The sequence below is a fragment of the Apteryx rowi genome, unplaced genomic scaffold (assembly GCF_003343035.1).
Source record: "Apteryx rowi isolate R43461 unplaced genomic scaffold, aptRow1 scaffold_4, whole genome shotgun sequence".
NCBI lineage: Eukaryota > Metazoa > Chordata > Aves > Apterygiformes > Apterygidae > Apteryx > Apteryx rowi.
Genome location: NW_020450529.1, coordinates 5,740,790 through 5,754,148, shown reverse-complemented (window position 1 = coordinate 5,754,148; position 13,359 = coordinate 5,740,790). Strand labels below are relative to the sequence as shown.

Here is a 13,359-nt window from a genome sequence, read left to right as displayed (position 1 = left end):
GACAGAAATTTCCAGTAAATGAAATAATTAAGGCTGATTAAAAAGAAAAAAAAAAAATACAGTGGCGATACCGAGCAGCTACCTGAYGTCTGCCCATCACGAGACGCTGACCCCGTGGATGTCCCCGCGGCAGGGTCCGGCCTGAGCTCTGACGGGAGCCTTTTGCTGAGGACCGATCACTTCATTCTGCTTCTGGTTACGCTGCCCACAAAACCAGCTGGCACATCTCCAGCTTCTCGGGAAGCTGCACTTTTATCGCTGCTCCCAGTAAAACAAGGGCGATCGTGAGGCCCTGTGACAAGGATTTAAGGTAAACGCACTGAAATTCACTGCAAGGTCACCCCTGGTTTCCGAGGTGAGCGAAGACGGCCTGGAGCTCCCRATCCCCTCCGCCGCACGCGGTCGGCTATCCGACAGCCCTGATCACGAAAGAGCTGAATAGAGAAGGAAAAACGGGAGATTTGGGAACCGGGGACCTGCGCAACACCTCCTTCTGGCTGGAGATTTTGTGCGCTTCTGCCCAACGTGGTGAGACGGCTCTCCCTGGAGCTACCGCGGACGCTCAGACACGTGCCAGGACACAACCCTCGCGGGCACCCAGGGACAACCTCCAGAAGTGTCCTAGCCTTTCGGGAGCCCACAGCTAATGAAAACAACCCAGCAGGACTATGTCGCTATCAAAGATCTTTCTGAAAACGGGACTAAGATGTTCTGGAAGATGGCACTGCTGGAAGTTTGCAGAGCACCTAAGCACCCCAGCAAGCAATTACTTGGCGAACTGCACCRGCCTTTCTTTTTTCTTTTTTTTTTTTTTTTTGCAGGCAGTCATCGGCAGACTCAGGGCATCACAAAACCAAATACAGATACTATTGCAACAGTCATTGCCAAAAAGCGTGAGTGATTTCCATCAGCAAGGCAGGGAGATGTTCAGCAGAGCCTTGGCAAAACGCCTGCTCCCCATGGCTACTGCTCCCAGGGCCGTGTACAGGTCCCCGTAACGCGCCCCTCAACGCGCCTGCAGCATCTCTGGGATTTATAAGCGGATCCTGGATCCGACCACCTTCCCTCACCAGGTTCACGCCAAGCGGAGCACAAACGCCGCAGAAAAGTGGGAAACGCAGCTCTTTCTGGGTCAGTAAGTCTGTGTTTGTCCCGTGTCTGGTTGGCTGGGGCAATCCCACTTCAGCATTAGTGTTGACAGAAAATATGTGCTGAGAATTTCAGCGTTCAGGATGTTCTTTAGTCATTTTGGTGATCTGATGTGGCACAGGAAATATTAGTGCACATTCTGTGTTTTCAGTCCCCCTCACCTCGCCATTCTTACAAAGAGACAACAGAAAGAGGCAGATCATCGAGACTGAAATTATGAGCAATCTGACAAAAGTCAGAGTTGGGGGAGGAAGGTGATAAAGACTCAGCCAAATGTTAAACTATTAGTTCATAGTCTGATATTTTAATTTCCATTCCACTCTTAATAAGACCTACCTCCAAATTAAGAGTTTGCTTCAGAAAAGGTCTTGCAGAGACGCTGGTGGCTCCGGGCAGAGCCAGCACTCACAGGCCCCTCATCTTACCCAACAGGCTCATCTCGGCGCTACTAATCTTAGAGGCTTTCCGTACCTTGGCTGTGAATTTAATATAAAATTAGATAAAGATAGGCTATCTTTCACCTACCGATTAAAATTCATACCATCAGCTATGACAACTGGGGATCTTTACTGCTCTTTTCACAGGACGACAACTACTGTGGTCAAACGGTATTTTGATTAATTACGTATTGAGACCAAAGCTGTCACTGTATCAGATTGGGTAGTGCTCCCTTCCTCTCCTCGTCAACACATCTCTGGCATTCCCTTCCCAGCGCGGAATAAAGCTGTTCCTCCTCTGGCAAAAGCCCCAGTGTACAGCTGTACTCCAGCACACGCTCCTCTGCACCGTCCAAAGGGAACTGACCACCACACGCTATTTTCCCCAGTTTATTTCTGCAATACACCTTACTGAAGGTGGTCTTAACTTTTCATTACACAGAACTGGCGCAGCGCTCTACATCCTTTATATTAATTAAATGCCTATTTTTCAGTTTTCTTATAATATGCAAGGCTCCAGCTAAAGCAGTTCAGCAGCTTCAACAAAAGAAAAAGAAATTATGAAGTTAACTGCACATCTCCTTTCATTTAATGCAATAAAATACACTGCAAAATCTACTAAAATCCAGTACAGGACAGAGTTGCAGTGCAGTTTTTTCTAGCGAGTGCTTTGAAAGCCCTTTACATTTAACACCAGAATTCAAAAATGCTATATTAAAAGTTTGCACCATTTCCAAAAATAAACAGCACACCATCCTCTAAACTCAGACCCATCTGCCCGTTCAGCTCGGGGAAGGCGCTGACCTAATCGCGGAGAGCTTCCTCCAGCGCTCGTCGGCACCGCGGCCCCTCCAAGCCGGGCACGACGCGCCGCCCCGGCCGCTTTCCCAGCTCCCGCCGCCCGCAGGAGCGAGAGACATTAATTGGGACTGAAACCCTGGGCACCCACGTACGAAGCCGAAAGCGCGCGCAGGGGTGACGACGAGCCGCCTTCGGAAGCCAAGGCTGGGCGTCCAGAATCCCCGCGCGGCTGGGGGAAGGCGGCGCGCTCTCCCAACGGCAGCGCRTTTCTGGATTGCCGTAGGTTAGCCTAATTGATTTGTGTTCCCACCAAATTAAAGACACACAACGCAGACAGCGTGCCAGCGAGAAAATATGGCAACAGCAAAAGTTTACAAATTTAATTTGCAATTGTTGTAGCAAAACAGCTCAGTCCACTCCTTCAGTTTTGGAAAGTAATCAGCTTGTGTTAGAGGAAGTTACCAGATCCTAGGCAGGAGCATTATAATATAGTCCTATTTCATAAGAGACGCAGACCAGTTTTTCCGTTACGGAGAAGTGGCTATTGCAAGTGAGGCAACGCTGCCTGTTATAATATTTAGGGCTCGAGCTCTCAAAAGTATGAGAATACTTGGAAAGACAACGTGAGAGAAAAGCTCATGGGCCAAATTTCACTTTAAAAGCGACGCTGGTGTAAATCCCAGTGCAGCCCTGAAGAGCTGCTTCACCGCTGAAAATGACCCCCCAAGCTGAGCCGCCGACTCCCGATTACGGCCCCCGAAAACCAGGCGTTTTAATAACCTCTAYGTAAAGGGTTAAGTCAGGATTTCAGTCCCCTGGTTTAAACTGCAGGGAGAGCACTCCCTGCCCAAATTACAGCAGTGCATACATCCAGCAGATGCCGTTTAGACAGGGGCTTTCCTTGCCCCGAGGTACAGTTCAGTTTGTCCATTCTACTGTGCAATTACAGAATCAATAAAACATCCCTTTGAAACTCCCTGGACTAGTGCCGACACGCAGACAGTAGTCAAGCTGACATTTTTTGCCGTTTCCGTTATTACTACCGTCAAGCCTTCTGAGAAGCAAGACATCAAAACCCAGTCGCTGCAAAGCAAAGAAGGGGGGGGAAAATGTAAAACTGAGGTTTTGTTCATAATATCACCTCACTCTCTGTGCAGTCGCACAGCACCAGGCATACCTGCAAACAAAATCTGCTCAAAATTGTCAAAATAGGCATTGGAAAACACAGCGCCTTTCTGAACAGCACGTGTGCCCCACCCTCCTTCGCTTCAAACGCACCAGTTTCCCCTTTTCTCTTCTTTTCTCTAAAAGGGGGAACTGCTTTTAGCACCGCACTTGATCTTAATGGCAAAGCCCTGATTCRGGGAGGAAAGGACCTGCTGAAAAGCAACCACCAAACTCCCTGGTGCTTGTATGCGCTCACGAATGCGGCGTGAGATGTGGACTACGTGTGTAAGTTGGGAGGTGGGGTTGAAATCTCGCCATCCATCTGTTTCTGAGCGTGTTGCCTAAAACACTGAAATAGAAACGGGAAGCTGAAGAATGCAAAGAGTGGAACCTCGCTGAACGCTATTTTGAAAAGAAAAATGCCGGAGCAGGACTACAAAGAGGGGGATATTGAATTAACATGTTCAGAGCTAGTCCTCCTCAAGCCAGTGATTCAAAGGAGGCTTATAAAACTGAGGACATGCCCAGCAGAGAGAGCTTCTCTGCCAGCGAAACGCTAATTTTTTTTCCTAAAACAATTAGCCGAATCTGCTCAAATAAACAGATGTTTTAAAACTGGAGGTCTTAAAAACACTTCCTGAAAACCTCATTAAATAATCTTCTTCAGATGTTTATTTTCCCACTCGCTGTATTAATTACAAATTATTTAATCATTCATGTTGAACTCTAAAATCTGGCATGTACTGTCGGTATCCTGCATACCTACATTTCCAGAAAAAACATCTAAAATTCTTCCAAACTACTTCTTCTGTACTTGAAAAGCCTTGTTTATTCTGCAAGCCAAGTCCAGTGCAGGAAGCGACGCCGCAAGCTTTCCCAAACTGACCTGCCGCAGTGACCACATGCCAGATCGGGAAGGACCACCCTGGGAATAAGCAGCAATTCAGACTTCTTACCAGCTAATTCCTGAATCTCCCTTAGACAGACATACAAAGGGTACAAACTTCACACGGTGATTTCATGGGGGAAACTACTACTACATTTATCCATTAATAACTCATTCAGAAACCTTTGCTAGCTAGAAAAAGATGATGCAGAGGAGTTATAAGGGTGCTCACCACCATATCTCAGCAATGTATGACTCTTAAATAGCTTTTCTGTTCTATAAAGTTTCTTCAAACCGCTTTCATAATTGTTCGAACCTCTCCACTGGTCCTCAAAGGTTGCACACCGATTCAGATGTTTTCAAATAGTAATAAAATGACTAAGAGTCAATATTTTTGTTCTGACAGATCTTAACATTCAAATGTCGCAAGAAACTTAGAGAACAGAAGGGAAATATGCTTGCAACAGTGTAGTGAGGGAGGTAAGAAACATCGCACCTATTTCGCAGACATGGACAAGGAAGTCCAAGCAACGTGCCCATTACCACACAAGGTGGCTAAACGAAAAACATAATCCAACTCTCCCAAGTTCAGATGTTACTTTAAAAATTACACTTCCTTCCAGAGGATGCTCACCTATCTTCTATTCTGATCATATGCCAAATGACAATTCATTTGGAGAACAACTTATTTTGAAGAGGTTGCACATTTAGTTATGCACAACAAGGAGGAGGGAGGGTGTCTCATGCTCAGACTGAGGCTCAGGATATATCATATCTTTTCCCCAAACCAGTTCTCTTTGCGGTGTAAGATCACGGGTGTGCTAACTACAAAAATTCGTTTTAAAGCGTCTGAAGTGGAAGATAATGAGGTTGTGTCATCTGTACTGATATTCTGTACTGGAATGAGACTGCTGGTGTACCAAAGGAGGCTTTGGCTGAACACAAAGCAGTCAACGCAACAGAAACCGAGAGGATCCTCAACTCTAGCTTGTTAGGAAATAACAGGCTCACTCAGTTGGAGTGACCTAAAATGGCCTAGTTTTGACTCTTTCTCCTCTATCTCCTCCATCAGAGGATTCAAAGGGAAACTGCAATTCTACCTTCATTGCTGTCACATAACTGCAACATGACTATTCTCTGTCATAAAAGAAAAACTAGTTGTGGGTGCCTGCCTGCTGATAGATCACTTTTGCTTTAGAGTATATCATGTCAATCAAAAGTAAATTCCTTATGCTCTCATCACAGTAGCTTGCAACCAAGCAATACAAAAAATCTCGTTTGAGTTCAACCAGTAATGTGTTCAAAGGCTTCCCAATCTGCTCCGTCTCTGGCATCAGCATCAGACAGAGAAGAGGCAGCAGAAGAGACCGCAAAAAAAAAAAAAACAAAACTCAAAAAAGAACAAAACCCAAATCACTAGCTGGGAAAAGGAGAAAGGCCTCTAAACCAAAATAAAAATACGGATTAAAATGTGTGTTGGACTAGAAGGATATACAGCAGGTTGAAATGTGCTTTATCTTCCTCACTGGTGAGGAAAGACCTCTATAACTCACCAGGGGCTTTGATCACTCGTGAGCTATCAGCTATTTCTTCGCTGCTTGAGTAAATATAAGTCATTCACAGCTGAAACATAATTTCTCTCTCTTTCCCCTGCCACTATATGTTGTGTGTGAATATGTCTTGTATATAGGCACACTAACACAGTGTGCTGTTCAAATACACATCAGAGTTCACCAGATGGTGGGGATTGCCAGACACTCCGTGTTGCCATGAGCTAGGAGCCATGGTGTAACTCATGAATGATGTGTCTGAACTGTAAGTGCATGCGGCACAGTTGCATTACCCCTACCGACAGAAAACTGCTTTCTCGTCTCATTGTATTCAACCTGCACCAGTTTATAATCGTAAGATTTAAAGGACTGCTGGGCATTTTGTTTTCTTCTCACAGAGACAGTGCTCTGAAGAAGTCATTTTCATTTGTGGGCTACGGTATACTCACACCGTGCACATAGGATTATACATGGGTTCATAAAATTGCGTCCACAGTCCAGCGCCCGTTTTCGGTTCCTCACAATTTTAAATCTAACCTCTGCAAAACAAAGGTGTTTTACCAAAAAAATTCAAGGTTTTAGAAGGCAATCATCTTAATTATGTATAGGAAAAATACATGAGATGGGAGTTAAGGTTTTGCATACGGGCCTAGGCACGTATTTGGGCATTAAGATACTTGGGCAATAAATTATGTGAGCATAGGCTGGTAAGGATGTGAATGTTGGGTGAATTGGCAATTTCCTAGCCTTTAATTAATGATGGTGTTGAGAAGGAATGTGGCCTTCCTTCTAAATTAACAATGCCTTTTAATCAGCAAGCGCATCTGCCTGCTGCAAGCGGAAGGTAGCTCTAGGCTTGCAAAGAAAGAAGTCATATTCTCCAGAAAAGAGCTGAAAACCTGGCAGTGAGCTGGTGGTCCCACCAGACCCTCTCTACCACACCTCCGACAGAGCCCACGCGCTGCTCGAGAATGGCTTTGCCCCCCGGCCAATGCCGGGCTCTCTGTCGCTGCTGTCCACTGTGACAAAAAAAATGGGGGGAAAAGTCCTCTTTTGCACCTTAAGGATATTAAAAAAGTAGCTCCCTGCAGAAATTGGTCTAAACGCTAAAGCAAGAGGCTGTTTCGTGTCTTTCTCTACAACTGCTTCCAAGGGAGTGCCCGGTTATTCCTCACCGACCGGAGGACGCAGCAGAAAGCTATTTGGTAACCTGGTAAACCATTCTCAGAAAAGAGTCATTTTAGTATTGCTTTGGCAAACTATTCCTACGAGACACATTCTGCTCATCTATACATCAAGGACAATTCTCCCTTTTCCTTTCTAGCCCTCCACAATTCCCATTTCACAGGCTGAAGTGCGCTGAACAAAACCTGCTTCTGGGCCATGGATACACAGAAGAGAGACTTAGTTTTAAAGGTCAGGGTCATGGTCTTACCTAAGCATAAAACCTTGGCATGGCCTAGTGGTTTTAAAATGTTAAGAGAAAAAAAAATGAGAGTTGCAAGCAGCATTTGTTATTTTAAGGTTTTACTAAGGATGGGATGCCTGCGAGGGTTAGGGCTTCAGCTCCAGTTAAGCACACACGCTTGCGATCCAAAATGTCTTTGAACTACTAAAATCCCTGGAGGTTATCAGATTGGGTTGACTATGGACTAAGATTTTCAGCTCCTCCCCTTTTATCTGCAAATACCACGAGAGGAGCTCTCTAACACCGCGAGTCAAATCGTTTCCTGTCTTGGCCGGGAATCGCTTAGGCAAACACTGGAGGCCACGAAAAGCAGCTTGATCCGGGCTCGGAGGCAGGCGAAGGCACCGTCAATCAGCCCCCTGCACCCAGGCCGGCTCACCCGGCGTGCTGCGGCACGACCAAGCCCGGCTACCTGCAAGTACGGCACGTTTCCGACTTCCAGACAACTCTTTTAGGCCAGCAGGAATAATATTTCCCAGCCCTCCACCCTAAAGCTCTGTTCCTGGCGCAGGTGGCCCCACCGAAGTCCTCCAGATGCCGAAAATCCTCCCCATACCAGGGCATTAACAAAGCAGCTCCCATTCCCCGGCTCACATTAAGCATCAACGAGCTGTAAAAAGCCAGACCCTACCGGGTGTTCAAGCCCTACCGTTCGACAACAGACATTTCGCTTCCAGCCAGAAGCCTCTTCATATGGAAGCAGAAAACAGGGAATCAAAAAGACCTCTGTCTGCGGGAAATGTGCCTGCTGGGAGCCACACAGACACGGAATAGGCTGCTCCCAGGTACCTGCTACTAAAAGTAAGGACCTGGCTTTATTTCCTTGTTGATGTTGATATAACTTAAGGAGCAGAAATAGATGAATCCAGGAAATCTTGGGAATAGAAGACCCACACGGCAGACGCGCACATCCTACACACCCTGCAGCATCCTTAATGGCACTTCTCACTCAAGGAATGGAGCGACGCTTTATATTTCCAAATGCTAGAATATATGGAGGCATGGAAGCACAAGAGTACAAAGCAGTAACAGGAGAAAACAATAATGTTGTGGTCCTGACTAGAGACTGTCACTCTGAAAGATACCCATCCATAAAACTAAAATAAAAATGCATGCAAATTGCATACACATGGAAAGTCCAGAATTTAATGCAGCCTAATGAGGACAAGTAGGAAAAAAGAAATTAGACCCTATCTGATTTTTTGATGCTTGTCTTTTTGTATAGGCTTTTTTTTTTTTTCTGAGGCACTTAATTCTGTTTTCTTTAACTATATTTTAAAGAATTATCCACTAGGTCCTGAATATTTTGAGGTCCTTCATTTCTTAGCTTCACAGACTGCCGACATCAGACAGGTCTTTTTTTTTATTTTTTTTTTTTTTTGCTTACTGAGAAGCTACTTATAATTTTGACATAACAAATACCAAACTAAGGCCATTAATTTCACCTTTAAAGAGAGAGAATGTTTTATCCCTTTTGGAGCATCTCAGGGGGTTGGGTTTTTTGTTTTTTTGTTTTTTCCAGCTAGACTTGCCATGAGGAGGCTCATCCACAGTGGGATTTTCAAAGCTACTTAAGGCAGTTCTTAAGGCCAAAAAGGAAAGGACCTCAGAAGTCTTGCCAGCAGGGTGCAAAAAGCTGGGGTAAGGCTGAGAAAAGCCAAGCGCAGGCTCGGGAGGAAGGAAGGGGTCTGCGGCACGTGGCAGGTGCTCGAGTCCAAACTCGCTGGCAGAAGAGGCAATGCGGACGCTTGACTCCAGGTTTCTGGCCCTAACGACGTCCCCTGCCCTTTACTTCGCTAAGCGGCACACGCAGTGCAATCGGCGAGGGAGGCTGACGAGCGCAGCGGCCGCGGCCGCGCTCGCGCTCCTCCCCGTCTGCAGCAGCACAGCGCGCTACCCGATGCAGCGCATGTACCGGCCATAAAGTTCTCGAGGCAGTTGTTTCGCTTGCCTGGATGCTGCCTACGACCATGGCCTCTGGATGCAAATTACTGGCTTTTATAGGTTCCTAAAAACACTGCGCCGTGTCTACTGAACAATGTGGGAGTTGTAGAAAAGGCCCGATGATAGCAATGATGTAATTAAAAGCTGTGAGCGGGGGAAAAAAAAAAAAATACATTAGATTCCTTCTTCCAGACAGAAAAACGGGCAAAGATGTACTTCTTAAAAATAGTTCAAGAGAAAATGTCAAAGTAAATAAATAAAAAAACCCTATATTCACTCCTCCCCCCATCCCTCAAGTTTCAAATCGCTTCCCATGAAGGAAAACGTACAGACTGCAGCACGTCTCTAAGCCGTATATATTTTCTCTATCTAGAAAAAAGGGAGATAGAGAACCGCTGCCTATCGAACCGCCGGCCCAGCCCAGCAGCAACAGCAGCTGCTATCACCACCCGAGCGGGGCCGCRGCGGTGGCCGGTTCTGCACGGCCAGAGCCAGGCGTCGCGCAGGCAAAACCCAGAGTCCGGCCAAAGGACGAGCGGAGGCAGCAGGCACCGCCGCGCTCGCACCGCCCCGGACGGCCGCGACCCGAAATCCTAGCCCTGAACTCCGCACAGCGCTTACAGCCCCCGTTATTTACTGGCGACGAATGAGCTCCCCCAAGACAGGGATCCTCCCAAGTCCGTAGCGGGTGAAATGAAAAGTCTTGTTTCAGGCAGAAAGGGCAGGGGGAAGCTCCGCAGCCAGATGCAGAGCAGACCTCAAGGCCCAGGACCTTTCTGCAAATGCAATTCTAGATCACAGTATATTTCATAGTAAAACTTATTGGGGGGTGGGGGGGAATTTCTGTCTCATCTCCCCTTCCTCCCCCTCCAAAAAATTACAACAACATCAACTGGCAGTACTTCTGGCAATGAATTCAGCGGCCCACATTAACCATAGCTTGCAGCATATGTACCCAGCCTACTTCCCTATTTTAAATGCATAACGATTATAGTTGTGTTTGAACACATCTGGATATGAGCTAGTCCTGCGAGCTGCCTCTGTGCCCAATACAGGAACTTCCTATGATGGCACATTAACAGCGCGCTCCAAGTACAGGCATGCTGCACCGCGTTTCTCCAAGCGTTAGCTGTGGCCTCAAACAATCAAGGAGCTTTTTATTTTTTTTTCCTCTCTCATTTTTTTTTTTTTTTTTTTTTTTTGGAGAAATGATCAAACCGGGGGTGGGGACAGAACATCCTGCGTGAAACCGCATCCTGAACAAGCATCACCACGATTCACTGTAAATAAATACTCTCTCCTTGCAGCACTTCCGTCAACTGTCACTGCCTTGGCTCCAATCACCTTTCAAGTCCAAACAGGAAAGCAGAGAAAAGCGAGTGAGATGGCAGATATGAGGTTTAATTTGCTTTTCCCTGCAGTTTTCATTGGTGGTGCGCTTCCAATTCGTCGGCATTGCCAGCTGCCTGGAATCACTCCTGGACCCAGTTTTTTCCTGTTAACCTTCATAATTGTATTATTATGGGCAAGCCCACAAACTGTGCTACAAAAAGCTGTAAAAAGTGCAGCTTCTACCCTTTATTCGATAAGCAGCCAGATTCAAAGCCTGCTGCTGCAGACAGCAACTGAGCCAACTGAGATTTACTAAAGATGTTTCTTCACCTATGTTTTACATAACGCAAGATGTGGCTCTTTAAAAAAAAAAAAAAAAAAGTGTACATGAGGGGAGGTGAAGGGATTACAGGATGAAATAAGTTTGACCTCAATTTTCCTGAGAACTTACGAAAAAATATATATAAATTTGGAAAGATCAAAGATGCGAGGGGACAGTAATGCTGGGCAGGGGAGCACAGGCGAACGCTGCACGTGCACGTCAGCCCTGCCGCGGTGGGAATGCTGCACACCCCGCGTTTTCAGTCCGAGCGGCTGATGGGGGAGAAAGAAAAGAAGAAGAAGAGGAGGAGGAGGAGGAGCTGCCTCTCGTGCGCACCCCCTCGTGGGCACACGGCCGGCGTCGGGAGGCAGAGCACAGCCATGGACGGCCGGCACTTAGGAAGGAGGGAAAGAGTAGTCTGCAGGGCAGCGCTTGTCTGCGAGCCAAAAACGGGGGGAAAAAACTCATAAACCTCCATCTGACAAGACACGAGCGGAGAGAGTGCCTTCAGGAGGCGAGAAAAGACCTTGGCAGGCATGCAGCACGCCCGGGTCGGGCGACGCACGGGATCTCCTCCCCACAGCCCCGTGCATGCACACAAGGAGCAATTTAACTAATAAAAGCAAAAATGAAGCATTACATGTAGCAGCAAAGTATTATTGAAAGCCGTAATGTCTCAAAGGTTCCTATGAAGTCATGTTCTTACAATTCACTCGTAAGAATTTAAAGACAAAATTAGGCGCTTGGCAATACTCGGGGGAGAGCCCTTTTCTATGCGGCCCATTGTTTGGGTATGATGCATGGCTTTGAGAAAGTGGCATTGTTAGAGGCACCATAAATCACAAAGGGGAAGTTCGCCCTTTTTTTTTTTTTTTTTTTAATTTAAAAGAAATCTTATTCCAGACAGGGCTTTCCTCAGCAGCAGAGGGTTTGCTGTTTGTTTCAGCAAATGAATCGCGGCACAGGACCTACAGACATATGCTGCAGGGGGTCTCCAACTGGGCGCAGAGGACCATCACCCTCTTCTCTACAGCCTTTCTGGAGAAGCAAGCGTACTACAGCCCAGGCRGCAGGGTTTGTAGTGCTAACTCCAAGAGAACGTTTATTTTTCTAAAGATAATTCTTTGAGATAAAATCTTGAATATTAAAGAGCAGCACTAAAACTTCTGCATTGGCTTTTGCGAAGTTTACCTGGTGCGGTTTGCTTTCTTAGCTTTCTTCAAATGATCTCTGTTTCTAGTGTGGTTATTTATTCTTAGGTGTATTATTTCTGAACCTGGAGCTGAAGTGGGCTCCCGGCACTTCAAAAGCAAAGACCGAATGCCAAAATCACTTACYACCCACGTGTAGCCACCCCATCCTTCACCCAATACACATGAATTAGCTAGTGGCCTGCCTCCCAAAGCAGCCACAATAAAGTTATCGCTTTGATGAGGCACGCATACTTCATATCTCACAGGAGCAGAAAACACAGAACTGTCTCCACAACACTGCCCAGTTTCTTTTCAAACATTAAAACAAAAAAAAAAAGGGGGGGGGAGGGGAAAGCAAAGAGATAACAATGAAAACATCCCAACAGTTAGCAGATAGCTCCTTGCTAAGACCAAACAGACCAAAGCAACTTGCAAGGAAAGAATAAAAATAGTCTTGAGGGCCAAGAACAAATCAATAGACATCAGCCAAGGCTAGAAAGTCAGAAGCGCCTACAGTCCTTAAGAACCCAACCAGATGCCAAGCACTCACCAATACCTGCTTCAGCAACGGGAACCCTAGAGCACATTGCAACTCACCCGGGTATCTTTTTCATTGAGGGGACACATCCTAAAATACAGATCACATGGTTCACRCCCTGATGATGCAACATCGATCTTTCATGTGTTCTTACAACCTGTTCCGTATGTCTATTTTTTGGGTGTTATGTATTTGTTTAACACACCCAATTCACACATGAAACCCCCGCCCCCTCAAACAGCATTCATTCTTAATGAAKAAAAACATGAAACTTCTCAGAGCAAATCTGAAGTATCAGGTGTCAATACCTTAATGGATTCCCTCATATTTTCAGCATTCCAGGATTCATAACTCAAATTCATCCACTCRTGAACTGCAGCTCTATAAATTAAGTTTCCCCGGGCCTCAGTCTTCTGTCGCTGTATCCGACAGTCCACGAGACTTCTGTCGTTCATAGGCCTGGGCCTCTCCTTACTGTGTTTTTGAGTATTTCGCTGGATGCTTCCCTGTTGCAAGATATTATCAATACGAACGTATTCAGCTCTTTCAAACTTAGTTAAAAGCTAGTAAGA

General features: G+C 46.1%; 1 protein-coding gene across 12 annotated transcripts in view; it reads right to left on the bottom strand.

Moving 5' to 3' along the window:
• Positions 1-13,359, bottom strand: part of FOXP1 (forkhead box P1) — a 381,192-nt gene that overhangs the window by 284,812 nt on the left and 83,021 nt on the right. The window contains exon 1 of one of the 12 annotated variants that reach the window (XM_026074872.1): positions 13,096-13,118. The exons of the other annotated variants lie outside the window; for them this stretch is intronic. The gene's annotated coding sequence lies outside the window, so the exon portion shown is untranslated. Of the gene's footprint in view, positions 1-13,095; positions 13,119-13,359 lie in introns of those variants that run through there. 12 annotated transcript variants of the gene reach the window in all.